At 37.7% G+C, this 20,603-nt stretch overlaps 1 pseudogene across 1 annotated transcript; it reads right to left on the bottom strand.

The window, feature by feature from the left end:
- Positions 1–205: 205 nt before the first annotated feature.
- Positions 206–19,640, bottom strand: LOC110208965 (cytochrome c pseudogene; annotated as a pseudogene). The gene is made up of 2 exons (XR_013486955.1): positions 19,393–19,640; positions 206–1,424 (listed from the first exon to the last, which is right to left on the bottom strand). The product of XR_013486955.1 is annotated as a cytochrome c pseudogene (transcript).
- Positions 19,641–20,603: the final 963 nt, after the last annotated feature.

The raw sequence follows: 20,603 nt of genomic DNA, 5'->3' as shown, positions 1-20,603 counted from the left end.
TTCCTGGATGAGGAAATTCCTACCAGCACAATTAATCAATAAGCATTTATCAAGTGCCTATTATGTGCCAGACACTATTCCAAATGCTAGGGCATTCATTCATTCATTAATTCATGTATTTAATTAATTAATTTATTCATTCATTCATTTATTTATCTATCAATTTATTTATTTATTTATTTGTTTGTTTGTTTATTCACTCATTTATTTATTTAGTTTTAAAGTATATTGATAAGTGCTTAATTGCTGAATTCTTATGATCACACCATTTACAGCTGAACCCAAGTCAGTTTTAACACTATTCACATACTATAGAACACGTGTTGGCAAACTTTAAACTCAGGAGGTCTTTAAAGTGAATCCTAAGGTACAAGTGAGCTTAACAGGTACTTAACAACTCAGCAGAAGGTCCTATCACAGCTCCAATTCAAAGATCACCCACAGGTGTAATAGGATGTTCTTTACTCTTGATTGTTAGACAACAAAATACACTGAAATGCCTTTCAACAATTTAAAGGCAGTATTTAATCAAATCATTATAATTAAGTTGTTTATGAATGGAAAGTTAGGTAATTTAAGTTGGAAATTTGTGTGTTTGTTTTGATTCAGTTGACCTTGCCTTTGGACAGTCTGGGGCACAACTTTTTTCCAAAATATAATCCCCCCACCCCCCACCCCCAACACACTACAGGTAAAAGTCATAGGAAACTATCAAGTAGGTTTTCCTTATTGCTTAGCAAAAGAAGCCAGATTCAATCAAAACTTTCCAAGACAGAGTTGGAGCACATTACCTCTAATAAAAATCTTGTAAAAGAAACGGAAAAGTGTGACAGCTCGGTTGTGGCTGTAATTATGACCATTCCTTTACTAGGACTGCTGACCAAAATTTTTAAACAGCCATTCATGATCAAAATTCTCTGGTTGATGAAACCAGTTTAAATAGGATTGTTATGATACATGTAAAAAAAGAAAAGCAATCTCATCACAAGAGACATCTCCTTTTCATAATAAATAAGGCAGCAGACAACTATTACTCTTTGGTGGCCTTCTTAAGGTATGCTATCAAGTCTGCCCTTTCTCCTTTCTTCTTAATGCCTGCGAAGATCATTTTGGTTCCAGGGGGTATACTTCTTGGGGTTTTCCAGGTATTCCATCAGTGTATCCTCTCCCCAGAAGATACCTTTGTTCTTGTTGGGATCTGTGTTGGAGAAGCCGGGAGACTGGCCCGTTTTTCGGCCAAAGAGGACGTTCAGATTGGGCCCCGTCTTGTGCAGCCCCACTTCTCGACGGTGTGGCGCTGAGCGCACTTCTGAACAAAGATCTTCTTGCCCTTCTCCACTTCACCCATGGTGAATTCGGCTAGGCCCGCAGCCCCGCATTCACCCGCTTCGTCGCCGCCTCGCTACGACTCACGCTTCCTCTGCCTAGGGTATTTAAAAACAATGAATGAATCCATTCCTATTCACAAGAAGCTTACATTCTAACAGGAGAAACAAGCATAAATATATAAAAACACATATTAAGAGAATAAGCACAAAATAAAGACAAAGTAGTTTGAGAGCGAGAGAACTAGCAGCTAAGGAGATAAGGAAAAGCTTGAGCTAAATCTTAAGGAAGAAATGGATTCTATATAGTAGAGGCAGAGAGGGAGTATTCCGGACATGGTAGACAAACTGTACAAAAACATGGAGATGGGAAACCTCCATTATATACAAGGTAAAGAGAGATCAGTTTGGCTAGGTTTCAGAATGCAGGAGGGAAAAATAATGTCCAAAAAGTCTGGAAAGATAAGTTGGGGCAAGGTAGTAAAGGACTTTAAAAGCTAAACATAGCAATTTATATTTGATTCTAGAGGCAATAGGAAGCTGGCAGTTTACTGAGTAGGGAAGTGACATGGTCAAAGCTACACTTAAGGAAAATTTGTTTTTTTTATTAAGGCAATTGGGGTTAAGTGACTTGCCCAGGGTCACACAGCTAGTAAGTGTCAAGTGTTTGGTCTAAGGCTGGATTTGAACTGAGATCATCCTGACTTCAGGGCCAGTGCTCTATCCACTGTGCCACCTAGCTGCCCCCAGAATTACTTTGGCAGCTGTGTGAAGGAAAGGCTGGAGTGCAGAGAGACTCGAGACAGGGAGACCAATTAGCAGACTGATGTGATAACCTAGGTGAGAAATGCTGAAAGCCTGAAATAAGGTGGTAGCTATGTGGGTAGAGGAGCAGCTAGATGGTGCAGTGGATAAAGTGCCAGGACTGAAGTCAGGAAGGCTAATCCTCCTGAGCTCAAATCTAGCCTCAGACACTTACTACCTGTGTAACCCTGGGCAAGTCATTTTACTATGTTTGCTTTGGTTTCCCCATCTGTAAAATGAGCTGGAGAAGGAAAAGACAACCTGCTCCAGTATTTTTACCAAGAAAACTCCAAGTGGAATTATGAAAAGTTGGACATGACTGAAATGACTGAACGACAACAAATGTGAGTAGAGAGAAGGGGTAGGATGCAAGAGTTATTGTGGAGGTAGAGATGTTGAGATTTGGCAATTGATTAGATATGTGGGGTGATAAAGAGTAAATAGTCAAGGATAATGGCAAGATGACAAATGTGGGAAACTGGAAAGATGGTGGTATTTTTGACAGAAATAGGGAATTTTGGAAGAGAAGAAAGTTTTGGAGGAAAGATGAGTTCAGATTTGGGTATGTTTGAGCCTCCAGATATGTCTCCAGGACATCCAATTTAAAACATCCAATAGATAATTAGTGATGTAAGGCTGAAGCTTAGTGGAAATATGGATTGGATGTATAGACCTGTGAATCATCTGCATAGAGATGATTGTTATACCCATGGGAACTGATGAAGTCACTGAGAGAGAAAATGTGTATTGAAGGCTTGGTTAGGACCGAGTCCTGGGGAACGCCCATAGTTAAGTTGGTGCCTCAGAGAGTTGTCTAGAACCCTGAAAGATGAAATAACTTGCTTAAGGTCACATAGCCAATATGTGTCAGAGGTGGGACTTTAGCCCCATGTCTTCCTCACTCAGACCAGTTCTCTATCCACTTCCTCACACTGCCTATCAGAGTTGGTAATAGTAGTAGTGGTAGTGGTACCACCTATCTGGAAATGACTGTGCCATCAAAACAACGGGTAGCAATACATGTTTTTAAAAGAAAGAGTTGACTCTATTAAGCCCAGCCAACTACTTGTTTTTCCTATATTCTGCCCTCCCTTCTCTTGCCTCAATGTTTTTGTATATGGCATATGCTATTCCCCATCTCTGCCTTATTGAAATCCTTCAAGGCCCAGCTCAGGTGTTGCTTTTTTATGATGACTTCTCTGAAGTACCCTAAATCACTGACCTGGAAGTGATTATCTATTATCAAATCTCTAAAGGCCATTCTGACCTCTCCTGTGCATTTCTTATATTCCAACTCATATTACCTATTTGTGTATAGTTTACTCTTCCATCAATCTGGTCCTGGATTTCAAGGTATAGAGATGAATCACTCAGTTGATTTATCTGTAAAGATAGTATATGTTGAGTAGTGGGCATAAATCAGTTTGATAAGATTACTGACTTTATCTAAAGGGCACCTTTTATAGAGGTAGATATGCCTCTAGCACTTTTATGATAGGATACAGGGAACTCTTCCAAATGGTTCCCAGAAAACGGTCCTCAATTGGCCCTAGGTCAACCCTCAGCCTTGATCATCCTTTTACTTTTATGACTTTCTCCTAGGGCCTAGTGACCAGGCCATTACATCTCAGGTATAGTCTTACTTTCCGTGGACAAGGGAGATGATGGTTGCAGCAACCTTTTCTCTCTAATGTTATAGCACCATATAGGAATGGACTTAATTCTGTGCCTGGACCGACATGAAAGTAAAAGCCAGATCCACATGCTGATTGAGGTCAGATCCTGTGACTTTTCCATACTGCACAAGAACTCTTTCTTGGTCCAGTTTCAATCTACTTCCTGTCCTTGTAGTGTTCTCCCCTGTAGTGGCTTTGGGGTGTTTCAGTATCTCTATATTCTCTGCACAGGGTAATGTCCCAGAATTTCTCTCCCCCATGGGGCTTTGTATCTTTAGGAGTTCCCCTCTAAGATCTCTCCCCCAAAACTCTTCTCTATTCCCACCCTGCCTCCCCTACATTTGCCCCAGGTACCAGAATGGTTAGCTATTGCTCCATGCTCACTACTATTCTGGACTTCAGTGTTTGTTTTGGTTCTAGGAGACAGCAGAATATGGAACAGTTCTGGGCAACTAGTATTATTCAGAAGTCTACAAAGTAATTCTGGATGTCCTGGGGGAGTTGGGTCTGAGGTAGCTAAAGGAATCTGGGTCCTTTTACTAGTTCAGTAATTCAGTATAAGCAGATGCTGGTCACTTTTGTATAGATTATACCATATTAGGCCAGATCAGGATAGATTCAGGAACTGGTAGAATTTCTTTTGTGTCAGTGCCTGTATTTAATAGTCTTCTCAGTAATTCTAAGTATTTATCCTGCCATGTTCTCTCTCCCATCTCTGGGGGAAGGAACCCTGGTTAAAACTGCACAGTTATCACCTCCCTTCTAGATTCTAAACTGCTTGAGAACAAAGACTATAAGTGGCCTTAAATTATAGACATTTAATAAATATTTGCTGAATTGAATGAAAATCTGTTTTCCTATTTTTTGAGATCTCCAATGCTTAAACTAGGTTTGGGGATTTCAAATCCTGTCTGTCAAGTTAAAATACTCATGGATTTTATGTTTTGAAATAAGTTTGGATTTTGGATACATGGTATTTTCAGTCAACAAAGGCATACAATTTTACTGAATTTTTTGTAACAGACTAACTTTTCTTTGTCAAATCGGCTGCATTTTATTATGCTTCTCAATTTAGGACAAAAATTTAAGCATGAGTGACCCTATCAACTTGGTCAGTGATCTCTACCTCAATTTGAATGTGTGCTAGGAAGTGAGACAAAGAATGCATGGGCTGGAGATCCCAGATCCTCATTGTTGATCCTTAGGCTAATCACTCAAAAGGATTTGGCCAAGCCATCCACATAAGGGGAAAAGAAACAAAAAACAAATAAGTGAAGAATGTGTATCATATACATTATTACAGAATATATAATTGTATGGACAAAAACATGTAGCTGGTTCAATGGTACACATATCTTGACCAGACATTCCAGATGAACAAGGAATTGGGTCCAGAGTTGAATAGGAGATTGCCTTTGGGAATTTGCCTGTATTCTTAATGATCCCAAGCTTTTCCCTGAAACAAAGATGTATTTTTGTAACATCAGTATTCTTCCAGGGAAGCTATACAGCTAGAAATCATAGAATGCCACAATTTCCGAAGAATTAAAATTGTGTGTCACTAAAAGAGCAATGATCAGGTAGGTGGCACAGTAAGATAGAGCACTGGACTGAGAAGCAGGAAGACTCATCTTCATGAGTTCAAATCCAGCCTCAGACACTTTCTAGCTGTGTGACCAGGGCAAATCACTTAAACCTGTTTGTTTTGTTTGGTTCCTCATCTGTAAAATGAACTGGAGAAGGAAATGACAAATCACTCTAGTATCTCTGCCAAGAAAACCCAAATGGGGTCATGAAGAGTCAGACAAAACTGAAACAACTGAACAACAACAAAAGAACAATGGTGAAGTGGATTGCGGATATGTGTAGGATGAAATATATGACCAAGAACTTCTCTGAGGCTCAGTTTCGTCATCTGAATATTGGGGTGACAACTTTTGCGCAACCCTATTGTTGTGAGAATCAAATGTGATCACGTATGTGGGAGTGTTTTGTAAATTGTAAAGTATTATATTTTTTGAGGGAGGGCAGGGGTAGGAGAAGGAAGAGGTCAGGACCTGTGATTTCACTAGTATAGGGTAGGTGGATTGGATATATTATGACCCATATATAGAAATATTTTCACTTCTTCATTGATGTGCCAATCTGTGACTTGTCAGAAAGATCCTGCCAATCAATCTTCAGAGGAACTTTTATGACCAACATCAAATGAAGGTATCAAACACCTTAAAAAAGAATCAATGGTAATGCAAATGTCAAGTTGCCTTTAATCTAGAAGGAAAGGGCATAAGCACTTATTTATATCATCGTATATCATCATACCATACCATACCATACCATACCATACCATACCATACCATACCATACCATACCATACCATACCATACCATACCCTATCCCATCCTATCCTATCCTACCATATCCCATCCTATCTTATCCTATCCTATCCTATCATATGTCTCATAGGCAGAATTAGGCAAATGCTCAATATGTACTAGTACTTTATCTTTATTTTCTATTTAAAGCAGTAGTTCTTAAGCTAATCTTTCCACACTCCCAAAGAGGTGTGGTAACTTACATAGGAAAAAAAAATTACAACTTTATTTTCACTAACAGAACTGAAATTTAGTATTTCCTTCAATTGTAAATTTAAAAAAATATTCTGAGAGTAAATATTCTAGTTGGTTTATAGGTATTATGAAACCAGGAAAGGGCTCTATAACACACATATACACAAATTTAAGAACTCTTGATTTGAATAAACATTCTGGAACCCTATATAATTCAAATTTGCTTTCTACTATGTTCATTGTTTTGTAGTTTATTATTATTTTTTTCTTCTTAGCTTAGGACAAAGGCTACTCAGCTTTTGCATTACTATCAACTTGGAAATAGGCAGGTTCCTACATAGGGCTTTCACAATTGTCTCATTGAAGGAGTCAACCATAAAGGGAAGGAACCCTATTATGGTGGAAGCCTTCAGGAGAAGTAAGGAAAGAATAAACTCATTCCTCTCTCATGACTGATTTGCAGCAGAGAATATTGAGTAGGTCGGAGTATAGATAGCTATATTCATGTGGTATCCTCTAATGTGAAGTGGCCTGAGACATTTAATAAAGGTTTTCTCTTGAGAATAGCTGCCAAGGTCAGAGTGAAGCATTGTAAAAGCCGTGCATTTCTTTCCATGGTAACCTATTTATAAGAGAGCACTGATAGAGGGATTCTAAATAATTGATAAAGTAATCACTAAAAATCCCTTCCCAGGAAAGGATTGAGTCAGTGAAAAGGTAAATTTTAGACGAGATTTGTAGGTATCTACACCTACAAAATCTAGATAACATTTCATGAAGATTGAGTAATCACTGCAATTTTAAGTGCTTGTAAGCAAATGACACAGCTGCAGTTTAAAAGGGCTTTGATTTTCCCGAGATAACAGTTTCTTTGTTTTTCCCTTCCTTGTCTCAGATCTTTAAAAGAAAACAATGTTTAGATTGTAAATATAGATATTACGTTAGAAAAAAAAAAGACATCTAAAGAAGTCTGCAACTCACAAGTAAAATGCTCTATGTGGATATTTGAGTTAACTGCCAACCTGAGATATGTAATTGACAAGATTAATTTTGCGGGCTTCTGCAATGGAGTTAATGTCTTGTCCTGCTTATTCCATTATCCTATCACTTCTTATCCCATTCCAGACTTTGGAACTCCCTTTTCTACCCTCTTTTTCAAAATTAATATTTAATGTCTTCAAAGGACAAACTTGAACAATCCATGAAGATATTGCTATACAGTTCACAAAATTTCCTGAGCAGTATTGAGTGTAGATGTTGGAAACCTGTTTCCTTCAGCAGGCAGAAAGGTATCCTTTAGTTTCGTGCTTCACTGATGCTTTGTTAGACTATGAATACTCCCCCTTTAGTTGTCTTTGTGAGGTCAGCTTGTGCTCAGATGTGATTTACTTGTAAGCTGATTGCTGCTCCATGTGTGAACAGAGCATGACCAGTTTGGAGGCAGCCAGTCACTGAGCACTGGTCCGTTACATCACCATCGTATGATGGCAAAGACAGACAGCACCACACAATCTCTTGTTGTTCCTTCCCCACCCCTACTCCCCTTTCCTTTCAGTGGCTGGGAAGAAAGCCTGGGAAAAGAGCAAAGATCTCTGGGTTTTCCTTCAGAATAGCTGAATACCATCTATATGGTAGTAAAAAGAAAAGAACAAAACAATAACTAAAAAAAGGGGAAAAAACCCCTTATTCAGATTCCATAATAGAGTATAGAATATTGTGGGAGGAAAGGAAAAAGGGAACAGAAATCTGGTGAAGAAATAACACACAACTTATTAAGTCTTGGATACAGCAATTAGTGTTTCAGCCTTACCTGCTCTGGTTGTTAATAAATTACTTTTTAAAATAGTGATGTATACATTTATAAAAATATCAACATGTGATTGAACAAAATTAGAAGCATTGTAATTATCCTATTTAATCTCAGATTACATAGCTAAGTTTTGGCTAGTCTTTATCAAAAGAGCTTACTGGGTGCAGACAGTATCTGAGATGAAGTTTGAAAGAAAAAAAAACTTGCTACATAAAATTCTGGTATTTATGGGAGAGTGGCTTTCAACTGCTACATCTGACACTTACTAGCTGTGTGACCTGTGGTACAGGGCCCTCCCAAAAACGACGCTCATGGAGAGATCTACCGGCCGACTTCAAGATGGCTATCATCTATCTGTGGTTCATTGTTTTCACCTGAAGTACTCAGGGAGCATCTCTAAGTATACTTAAGCTAAAACTCACGTCTTCCCCAAATGTGGGTAAAAGGCTCCTTAAACTCCTGAATGATTCAAGGTACTAAACAGATATCAAGCAAAGGTTAGCCTTTATTTCATACCTGCAGAAAATGCAAAAGACTCAAGGGACTCACAGGAATGTAAGAGCAGATATAGAAACACAGCGAACGCTCAAATAGTTCACCATCCTCCCTCAAGAAAGAAAATGACTTTGTATTTGCTGCTGGGACAACTCCCTGAGAAATGAAATTCCCTTCTCCCCACGGTATCATACATAATCCTTTCCAGGCTATAGTGCCACCCTGTGGTTTATACTCCCTTTAGAAGATAAACACTTCAGGAACTATTGAATAAGCAATTCCCTTTGCTTTTGAGCTGCACTCTCTGAGTAACTCATTGGTTTTTATTTCCAAATAGGAAGCTACAAAAAAACCATGTGGATTTTCTTCCTCTTTCTCCAAGGAATACACTGTATCAGGAAATCTCTCTTTAGAAGGCCCAACTACTGAATTCTTGAACTCAAGTTATCTGCAAAGCAACTCCTAAAGATGGGATTTCTCTCTCAGGCTGATTTGGCATGCATATCTATTTCTGCCATGTACTTCTACATTAAATCTCTTAGGGTATCTGTTGCTACCCTAACTCAAGCTAAGAAAGTTCCCTGTCAGTACCTATCTTCTCAGGCCTCATGAAAGTATATCTACTGTTACCATGTGTTTCTGATGCACTGATATAAACTTCTGCCACAGTCAATATCTACTATTATTGGAGGTGGGATGGGTTGGAGTGAGTAGAAAGAAAAATTCTTTCCCTATACACCTCTCTATGCTTTGGAAGAAGGCACAAGTAGAAAAGGCAAAGAAGTCCAAGAGAGTATGAAAGAGACTAACTAGCTGGATTTTATAGGCCATGGTGAGGGAGTGGGTAGAGGAAAATGATCAAGAAGGAGTGAGCTAGAGTGGCCAGCTTGCTTTTGTAGATCATGAGGAGCTAATAATCAGAATGTCACCAAATCAAATGAGTATGACACTTAGTGGGCCCTGCCCACTTAGCGGGCTCTTTGTCTTAAGGAGTACACGGTTTACATTCTAATGGGGGAGACGAAATGTATAGTGTTGGGTATGAATTGCTGTTATTGTTATTTTCATTTTTATTTACCTCACCTATACCAATGAGTGGTGGTTGTCAGACACTGCTCATTAGATGAAGGGATCATTGTTTCTTCATTTATAAAATGGAGATAATAATACTTGTACTATCTATTTCAAAGGGTTATTCCTAGGAGTGTTCTTTGTAAATGTAAAAGTGCTACTAAAATGGGTTATTATCACTATTACTATTGTTCAAAACCATTTTGATCTGATTTTCCTTTTTGAGGGAAGCAGTCATTCTCTCAAGTTCACAGCGTTGAGTCTCCCTTCTACTCACAAGATAGGGGACCATGAACAGTGTGAAATCTCTTTTTACTATGCTTTTCAAGACTGCAGATTTATCTGAGTGGATTCTAAACAATTAGGTTTACATTGTTCTTTAATCATAAAGCCAAAAGAAGCTAGTGCCCTTTATAAATGAATTTATTTGTTTATTTTTATTGGTAAGGCAATCAGGTTTAAGTGACTTGCCCTGGATCATACAGCTAGTAAGTGTCAAGTGTCTGAAGCTGGATTTGAACTCAGGTCTACCTGGTTCCAAGGCCAGAGCTCTATTCCCTGCACCACCTAGCTGCCCCATAAATGAATTTAAATCTATGGTCTTATTAATGCAACAGAAGTAGTCATTACATATATACACAGGGTAGCAAAACAAATTCTTACATTGGCCATGTTTAAAACTCTATGCCTCATTGTGTATTTTGAGTCTATCACCATGATTTGTCACTGTATTAATCAGAATTTTGAAATATTTCAAAGTTTTTTTATTTACAATCTTGTCATTGTAAAAGCTGTTCTAGTTCTACTCACTTCACTCTGCATAAGTTCATAGAAATCTTCCCAGTTTCCTCCCAAATTGTCTATTTTGTTTTTTCTTATGGTGTAATAATATTCTATTACATTAATAAACCATAATTTGTTCAGCAATTTCCCAATAGATGTACGCTTCCTTAGTTGCTAGTTTTATCTTGCTATTATTAAAAGAGTTGCTATATATTTTGTACTTTTGGGTCCCTTTTCTTTGATCTTTTTTTGGGGGTGGGAATCTATCTTTATTACCAGAATACAACACAGATTTATTCCCAATAGTCAAGGATACCAGAGACCCTTCCAAATATAGGCCAATTACATGTTTATATAATTTAAGCAACACATTTACAGCTTATATTACTAAAAATATCAACACTTAAAAGAAACCATTATATTGGCTGAGGAAAAACCACATACTAATGTCAGAAGGGTGTATAAAAGAACTTACTATCAATCCATAATTTGACAATCTGTTCAAAAGCACCATGATATTTATACTGTTCTTGTTGATTGTTGCAAGGAGTTTGACTAATTTACATTCTAGCTTTTTTAAGTCTAAGAAAATGACCCTTGGCAATTCACTTGTTTGGAAAATAAGTCTGCTTCTGAAAAAAAAGCAGTTGATGAGTTAAGTTCACCTTGATAATTTATTTGTCTGAGGAAATAGATCTGTTCAGAGTTATAAGAAAGCTGTTACTCTGACTAATTACTGAGATGGCAGCTGCTCATTTTGAATATGATAAGCTGTAAAATACTGGATTGGCTGGAAAACACAGTATGCTTCAGTGATTTAGATATGAAGAATTTTTAGGTTGATAACTGGGGAAAGATAATAAAAAAGATGAACAGAATAAATAGAAAGATAAGCAGAATGTTTCTATGACTATGGGACAAATGTTATTTATCCGAACATAGACAGAAGGTGGAAATTTAGTTACTTTTCATAAATTAAAGTGCGGTTTTTTTGGTCTTCGCAGAAAGGACTCAGTCTGAATGTAGAAAGATCAGAGAGGTAAAAGGCAAGTTTATAGAACTGCATGAGATAAACTTGAAGGTGGGGGTGATGGATACTACAATTGCTATTGAGGGGTAAGTTTGGTTGCTCAGAGGAATAGCTTGGAAGAGGCAAATCAGAGAATTCACCCAAAGGATCTACTAATTTGGTTTAGTCATTGTAGCAAGTGAGATGTCAGTTAAGTAGAATAGATAAATTTAGTTTAACAGTGGAAACATCTGTTCAACACAGAAGCTACATTTGTTGAGGAACTTTTATGGACAATTTTTGGAACAGAAAAATGTTTAAAATTTTAGAGTTGGGGGGTTCCTCAAAACATGTAGGTTTTCCTCACTCGTGTGCATCCTTAACCGGTTTCCATAAATGAGTGCTCTCTCTCCCTCACATATACTGTGTGCATTGGTGTGTGAATGTAACACAGGTTTATATGTAGATTTTGACATTTATTATTCCTGTATTTGCTTTATTATGATTTTTAAATTTTTTTTTGCTTTGTTAAATGGTTATGTTTAAGGCCTAACTGTATAATCATTGTATGTTTCGTATAAATAGAAACACATTAGTGAGAGCTCTAGAGAGAAAATGGTTAGCAGAAGGAGTATATTTTCCTATAATACGTATTAGCAGCCTGTTATATCCATTTATTCCTTTATTACTTAGAAAAGATATGAAAAGATAGGTTTAGGCATTCTTGGTCAAACCTCAGTGAGGAATGATACATTTAGCTGGCCAGAGGAAATAGAAAATATAGTGCTCAATTCTGTTATTAAGAAAGACAAAAAAACAAACTGATATTTGAAAGCAGTTCCATATTGAGTTATTTGGGGAAGCAATTGGATATGATAATCTATGTCATACTAGTAACTCTTCAAGCATTTATTTCAAATTATGAGAGAAACAGACCTCAAAGTCTAAAGAGTATGTACAGATTGGTGTTCATATACAAAGTATGAATCACTTTGATAATCTTTTGCTCTGCACAGCTCCAGAAAGTTGAACTTTTATGCAGTGGTAGATTTATATTTGTTCTCTTAAGAATTTAATTCAACAAACTCTTATTAAGGAATTAACATGTGTAAAGCACATAGTCTTGGAGGAAATACAATGTTTAGCTAAGACATGGTTCTTACCTTGGTGGAACTTATGATAGGCAGATACGATACTTTCAGACTGAAATGCACAAATTTGGATTTTCTATTCAATGATGTAGATTAGAAGACATTGATAACTACACACCATGATAGTTCCTCATTCTGTGTGACTCTAGTCCACATCTTCCCATATAATGAGCATAGGAGATCTTCCAAGTGTGGTTCAAGTTATACCTGTTGTTATCTGACATGGAAAGAATACTAGTAGTACATTTGGGATTTAGACATGTTTATTGCTTGCCATTTCTTTTCATTATACACTTTCTTGATGACATCTTTTATTCTTCTTACTCTTCAAAGTTACTTTTTGGTTATATGTTGCAATCTGCTTCCTACCTACTACGTGCATCTCCATTGCCCTCTAAATGATATTGATTTTCACTGTCTCAGAGACTTATGTTTTATTTCTTGCTGACACATAACATACCAATGGAATATTGGCATTAAAAAGATGGGCCTTTGTTTCTGGAACAAGTTTGGAAATCCACTTCAAAGTCAATGTTCAAGAGGGATTTCCTATGAATAGTAAAGTGTTCTGGACATTCTATTTGGGGATGACATTATACTGATTGCATCAAGCTCTGTAACTCTGTAGAGCCTCCTGGAAGAGATCCACAACTACTCAAAAGAGTTTGGCTTGACCACCCACATAGGTAAGACCTGACCCAGTACATGAAGAATGCCCATTATGCAGATTATGATACGCAATTGAAGGGACAATACATAGAGCTAAGAGTCTCAGTATCCTTGTTGCATATCTTTGCTGGATTAGGGTGAAGCAAACTTCCTTTTCTTAACTGTTCAATGACCTGCAAAGTGCCTCACTTCATCCCAACATCAAACATGAACTAAGAGAGTGCTGGCATTACAGCTGCCAACAATATTTGGTCAAGACACCACTGTAATATTATGTTTACTTATGGGTGCCACATTTTAGGAAAGGCATTGAGAAACTGGAGTATGCCTAGAAGACACTGCCCAGGTTTGTGAAGGGAATAAAAACCTAGACATACAAAAGTAAATTGAAATAACTGGGCATATTTAACCTGAATAAGAGAAGATTTGGTGGAGGGGAGTGTGATAATTGTCTTCATATATTTAAAGGGCTGGCACCTGGAGTAATAAACATTATAATAACTCACATTTATATAAAACTGTACCACCCCTCACCACCTATCAAGTTCAGGATGGCTTTAATGGGTAATCAATCAAGCGGCTCATGACTGAAGGCCCAGTCCAATCCAATATCTATCACTATGCCATACAAGAGACACATAAAATTAATGAAGACATGAAGCAATGTAATAATAAGGTAGGGAACTGACTAGTAAAAGCATTTTTGGTACTCATAAACAAATGGGCACAATCTCCTAAACCTTTAGTATTAGTAATTGATGAATGTTTCCTCTTACCTTGGCTCTGGAGTCATCAGGTCCAGCTGTGACTTTTGAATTAAGAAATGCCATGGTCATACCACACCATAGGGGTTTATTTCTCTCCCTTGATCACAGTCTGGCTCATTGCATCTCATGTATCTGCTCAGGTTATTCCCTCACGGCTCTGGCTGCACACTCTTTTAAAATTTCTCACAGTATAGAGTACTGGCAATCATAATTCTTACTTGGTAAAATCACTCTGCTATATTCAGCCCAAGCACTGTGAACATCATCTGGAAGTATGACTGGGCTGCGAGCTTCTTATGTCAATAGTGTGTCATAGTAGACAAACAAACAAAAAAACAAACAAACAAAACCAAACTATTCTTTAATGCAATGTTAGGATGCAATAAGAGAAGAAGAGTTTCCAGAAAGAGGGAGGTGATACTATTTCTGTGTTCTACCTTGGTCAGAGATCATCATGTTCATTTTTAGGTGTCACATTTTAGAAAAAAAAATATTGATAAGATGGGGTATGTCCAGAAGAAAGTGACCAGGATGGTGAAGGGATGAGAAGCTATGTCATAGGAAGACTGGTTGAAACAGAAAGTCTTAATAAGGATATAAAAGTTGTTTTCAAGAATTGGTAGGGCTTTAATTCAAAAGAAGGGTTAGGGGGGCAGCTAGGTGTCACAGTGAATAGAGCACTGACCCTGAAGTTAGGAGGACCTGAGTTCAAATCTGGCCTCAGACATTTGACACTTACTAACTGTGTGACCCTGGGCAAGTCTCTTAACCCCATTGCCTAGCCCAAAAGCAAAAAAACCCCCAAAACCCAAAAACAACCCCCCCCAAAAAAAGAGGGGTTAAACTTATTCTGTTTCATGTCTGAGCAACAGGTTGCTATTTCAGGATGGCACACTTAAAACTCAATACAAGACATTTACTAACCAAGGGAGCTAAAGAATGGGCTGTCCCCAGAAGTAATCAATTCACACATACTCGTAGTTTGGAGCACATCTGGAGTGCAATCTCTAGGCCTGCAGGGGGGAAACATTTTGACTTTGAGATAATAATATCTCCCCTGCTAGGTAAGGATGAGAAAGAAATTGTCATCCCATCCCTCATATTCCAGAAGCAAGCTTTGAAACATAACCGGGAAAAATACCATAAAGTTTCAGTCCCTGGTAGGGAAAAGAGAAGATAAAAAAAATTGAAATAAATTATTTATAAATATTTAAAATAAATTTAAATATAAATGTATTTAAAATGGTTATTCATTCTCTCTAGAAAGTGAAGAGCCATATGTCAGGGGATTCTTTTTCAGGTACAGGTTGGCATGAATGGGCCTCTTCTATGTCTGAGATTCTGGGTGAAAAATTATGTAATATAACCATGAGCAACACTGAAAGATTAAGAGATTTGCCCAGAGTCACATAGCAGATAAATGTTGGAACAGGTCCTTTGACAATCAGACTTTCTGATTCCTGATAATATTTCTACTGTTCTGAGTGGATAAAAAGAAGAATCGTATAGTAGATGGGGTACTGGACTTTGAGTTAAGAAGTCGTGGGTTCAGATACCACTTTTGACACATAACTGATTGTGTGAGCATGAGAGAATCACTTTACTTCTATGAACCTCAGTTTCCTTATCTGTAAAATAGTGATGATGATGATGATGCTTGAAATATTTACTTCACAGACTGGTTGTAAGGTTCATAGGAGATAATATCAACAAAGAGGTTTGCAAGCTTTAAAAAGCTATGTCAATGTAAATTGTTACTACTATTATTGATCAGAGGAGTGACATGATTAGGTCTGTTCCCAAGGAAAATTAATCTGATATCAGTGTGAATTATGGATTATGAAGGGGACATAGACTAGAACTAGTCTGTGAACTAGAACTAGGATATAGACATAGGAACACTGTTAGAAAGATTTTCATTGCAATAATTCAGACAGGCAGTAATGAAGGTCTGTAAGGGACCTTACAGGTGGTCAAAGTGAGAATAGAAAGGAGTGAACACATTGAAAGGATGTTTGAATACATAATTGAAAGGAATTGGAAATTAATTGGATATAGGAGGTGAGAATTATAAACCAGTCAAAACGATTCCAAGGTTTTGAACACTGATCTCTGAGCCATTGGTGGGCTATTTGCAGAAATAGGGAAATCTGAAAGAGGAATGGGTTTTGGTGGGAAGATTATTCAATTTTGGAAAAGCTCAGCTTGAGATAGAATTGAGACATTCAGACAGAGACCTCTAGTAGTTCTAATCATAGGTAAGCACTACAGTCAGGGCTACAGATATAAAATTTATAGCCTTTAAATAAAAGTGATGATTGGAGTTATAGAAGTGGATAAAAGAGAATAGAGAGAGAATGCAAGTGGGCCAGGAAGTGAATCTTGGAAAGAACTAACATTAAGAATCTAGACTAAGAGACAAAGAAGGATTGGTAAGTGAGGTAGGAGGAGAAACCAAGAGAGTCAAAGTCAAGGAAGTAGAGAATATTTAAAAGGAAGCCATTATTAGTAATGTCAAATGCTATAGGGTGGGCAGAGAGGATAAAGGAGGAGAGAAGACCATTGAATTTAGCAATTAGGAAGCACTGAGAGAGCAGTTTCAGGAATGTCATTGAGAGAGAGAAGCTATTTTGCCTGGGCAATGGGAGAAATGAGTAGGCAGTGAGAAAATGCTCATAGACATCAGACTGGAAGAAATCTTGGAAATCGTCTAGTTCAATTCCATTTTTTAGATGAGAAAACTAAGGGCCAGGGAGGGTTAGAGACCTGCCAAGCAATACAATGAATATTTCTCAATGAAGTTTGTTGATTTAATGGAGGAGAAAGTTTGGGTTTTCTCTCAAATATGTAGAAATGTGAGAAAAAACTTTAAAATATGAATAGCTCACATTTATATAATGTTTTTAATTAAGTGACTTGTCAGGGTCTCTTGTAACATGGCTAATTATAATTAGGTGAAGCTGAATTCAAACCTAGTTCCTCTTGACTTCAGGTTTTGAGTGTCCCTCCACTATCTCACACTGACTCTTTTTGAGACAGGTGAGTACTGAACGTGTTTATAAGCGGGAGGGAAGGCACTAGTGGGTGTGGAGAGATTGAAGGTGCATAAAGAGCACAATGTCCTTGAAGAATCATGAAGGGATGGATTGAGGTATATGTAAACAAGTGAGAGGACTAACATTGTCGAGGACTAGAGACAATTCTTTTTCTGAAACAGGTGGGATGGAATACAGAATGAATAAGTGAAAAGCATGGAGATATATGGAGGCATGAGGTTCAGGGAATTCATTTCAGACCTTCTCAGTGAAATAAGAGATTGAGTGTGTAGAGGGGAAATGTGAGCTAAGGGCTCGAGGAGAAAGGAAAAGATTTTGGATTGTTGCCATGGAAAACAATAGACTCATTGGGTCCCAATCTCAATTCACAAGGGAATTCGAGGGCAGGGAGGTTACGCAGAGTCGAAGATTAGCGAAGGTCAAAGATATGGGGGATTAAAACATGGGGGCAAGCTTTTGCTACATAATAATAGTAATTGGTAACATTTACATAGTATTTTAAGGTCTGCAAAGTTCTTTAAATACATAACCTCATAACTCAACAAATTTCTTTAGTGTGGAAGTCAAAACATTACAATGAATACATTAGACTTCATAAAAGTGTCACGTGCATTGTATTTGCCTTAAGTACTTTATTATATAAATAAATGCTTTCTTTTCCTTTTCTCTGGCCTGAAGTTATAGTTAATATCCATAAATGACATTTTCCTCTTTCATCAAATTCCATTTGGAAAGTTTGATGTAGGCATTTGAACTGTAGCATTTTCTGCTTGCAGTATGTTGAGAATCTGCCTGCTTCTGGAGAATTTTGATCTAGCATGTTACGGTAGCCCCCCCACATTGCTTTAACCTCCACAAAGCCCCTTTTTAAAGCTTAATTTCTTTAGATGATGAAAATGATAAGTGAATTTTATTAGGGCACTACAGAAACTAAAAACCTACATACAGTATTTTAATTCAACTGATAACTCTTCTAGATTGTTGTGGGAATATTTTATTGAATTTATGAAGCAATAGGTAACTCTTTAGTGCCCTCCCCTGTTCTATTTTAGAACTGCGGTTCCATTTGAGGAAATTAAACTCATCATTAAGAAAATAAAATGAGGCCTTTCCTTGGCCATAGAGAATATTGAACGGTCACTTTTCTAGTAGGCAATATCTTTGATCTCCCTTTAGTTTCTCTCTAAGAGTAATAATAATAATAAGGAATCCATGACCTACAACAGGGGGAATAAAAAAATCTTACTGCCAAGGGATATTCACAATAACCCTGCGTTTTCGTTTGGTTTCAGTATCATTAGTTCGTCTTATTCAGGCTGGAAATATGGGAATGAAGTAAACTGAGTAATAAGACAAATTCATTCTTCATTGTGCCACACTAATCCTAATCCGTGTAAAAGGAAAAAAAAATCAATTGAACTTGCAGATGACCATTTTTTAACTTAAGACAGTCAACAAGTATTTTTTAAGCACGTACTATGTGCCAGGCACTGTGGTATGCACTAGGGATACAAAGGAAGGCAAAAATATGGTCCCTGACCTTAAGGAGCTCAAATTGTGGTAGGGGAGACAACATACAGATAAGTATGTACGTAGCAGATGTATACAGTTTACACCAAAGAGGGAAGGCACACTCCTTTTGAATCTTCTCAATATCTCCTCTGTATATTTATGGTAAAAAAGGCAATAGTTCCCTATACTATGCCCCAATTAGATTACACCATGTTCATTTCTGAGAACCACATTTTAGGAGAAAGATAAGCTGTAGCATGTCCAAAGGAAAATAACCAGGATGAGGGGCAGACAAAAAAAAAGCCATATAAGTATAACATGAACTACTCTGGCCTCCACTGCTTAAAGTCCAGTTATCATTGTATTCCTCCTCCAGTTTTCTAACACCTTTAAGGAAGATTGGAATTTTGTAGGTTCTCTGTCAATGGCTATAGCCTACGCTAATGGGGTTGTCCTGTTTGTACTTGGGGAGGGGTTGTTCCCCTGCACTCTAGTTCTATTTAATCACTAACTCAAAGTATCTTTTGCAAGGGAATATTTACTTGAAAAGGCATAATCATAAATATATAAATTTACTTTCTAACAGGTGAGGCTTAATTTACTGGCCCTCTACCCCTCAGTCCCCCCAGTCTCTGGGAAGGAGAGGGCAATGAAGTTCACAGCTTAATTTACTTCTTAAAAAGCACAGTCTCACCTTGGGCTTGAGTCCCAAACACACTGGATTCTCTTGGCTTCTCTGCTAGGCTGGCTTGCAACATCTCACCTGGAATCTTGGCTCCAAGGTTGCCATTGCTTGAACTAGTTCTGATGGTGAATCACTATCACTGGCAACTGAAACTGAGAAAGATAATCAGCACAGAACAGAGATCTCAGGCCCATTTCTCAGAGAAGAGGTAAAACAGGAGGGCAGGGGAAGGAAGTCCTTCCCTCTCAACCAGTTCAGTTCACAGCACCGAGCTGTGGGTGAATTGTGATCTTTATCCTCTAGATGAAGCAGGAAGGAGCACACAGGAAAGAGAGTGACTGTCTTAGTCTGGCTAGTTTTAGACACCTTCTGTTCTGGCTAGTCAGCCAATCAAAGGAGGCTATACCCATTAACACGGTAAGAGTGCCACTATGTTAGGTGACCTCAGAACGTTTAGGACAAGCCCTTAGGGAGCCTCCATATTAAGCAAAGGGGATATGCTCCAATGTCTATTGCATAATGATAACTGAGGAAACTGAGGATGTTAACCTAAAGAAAAAAAGACTACAGGGGAACACAAAAAGCAGTTTTAAGTAATTTCTAGAGTGGAAGAGTGATTACATTTGCTTTGCCTGATGCTAAAAGGTTGACAGGAACAATATTTCAGAAAAGGAGATTAAGTAAAACTTGGTATAAGGAAACACTTCCTCTCAGTGATTGCTATCTATCTAGTAGTGGAACAGGTTTTCTCAGGAGGCAATGGATCTTCCTCATTGGTGATCTTCAAGTAGAGACAACCTTCCCTTTTAAGTCATGACACCAGCTTGTTTGATTGGGGGTTGGGGAGGAGTGTTGAAGTGATCTTTCTTCAGATACAGTTTGGACTAGATGAATTCTGAGGTCCCTTCCAACTTGGAAATCCTGATTTTTTTGATATGTTCATTCCTTTCAATTAATTTCTTCTGCTTTGCTTTTAAGTAAGCTTATACCTACTCATATGATAATAGTGCCTAGACTCTAAGCACATGGTAAGTTAGGTGATCTCAGCATGCTTAGGACCAGCTTCTTAGGAGCTTACCATGTTAGGCCTTGAATATTCTGATTCTTTGAAATTCCGGCTTTAAATTTTTTTTGTGTGCATAATTCTCAACCTAATAAGGGGACAGAAAGAAGTATTCTGTGTTCAGAAGGGGACACAATAGTTTATAAATTAACAGGAT

This window comes from Phascolarctos cinereus, unplaced genomic scaffold (genome assembly GCF_003287225.1).
Source record: "Phascolarctos cinereus isolate Bilbo 61053 unplaced genomic scaffold, phaCin_HiC Scaffold_5;HRSCAF=322, whole genome shotgun sequence".
Classification (NCBI taxonomy): domain Eukaryota; kingdom Metazoa; phylum Chordata; class Mammalia; order Diprotodontia; family Phascolarctidae; genus Phascolarctos; species Phascolarctos cinereus.
Note: the sequence above shows the minus strand (reverse complement) of the source record. Positions and strands in the feature narration are given on the sequence as shown.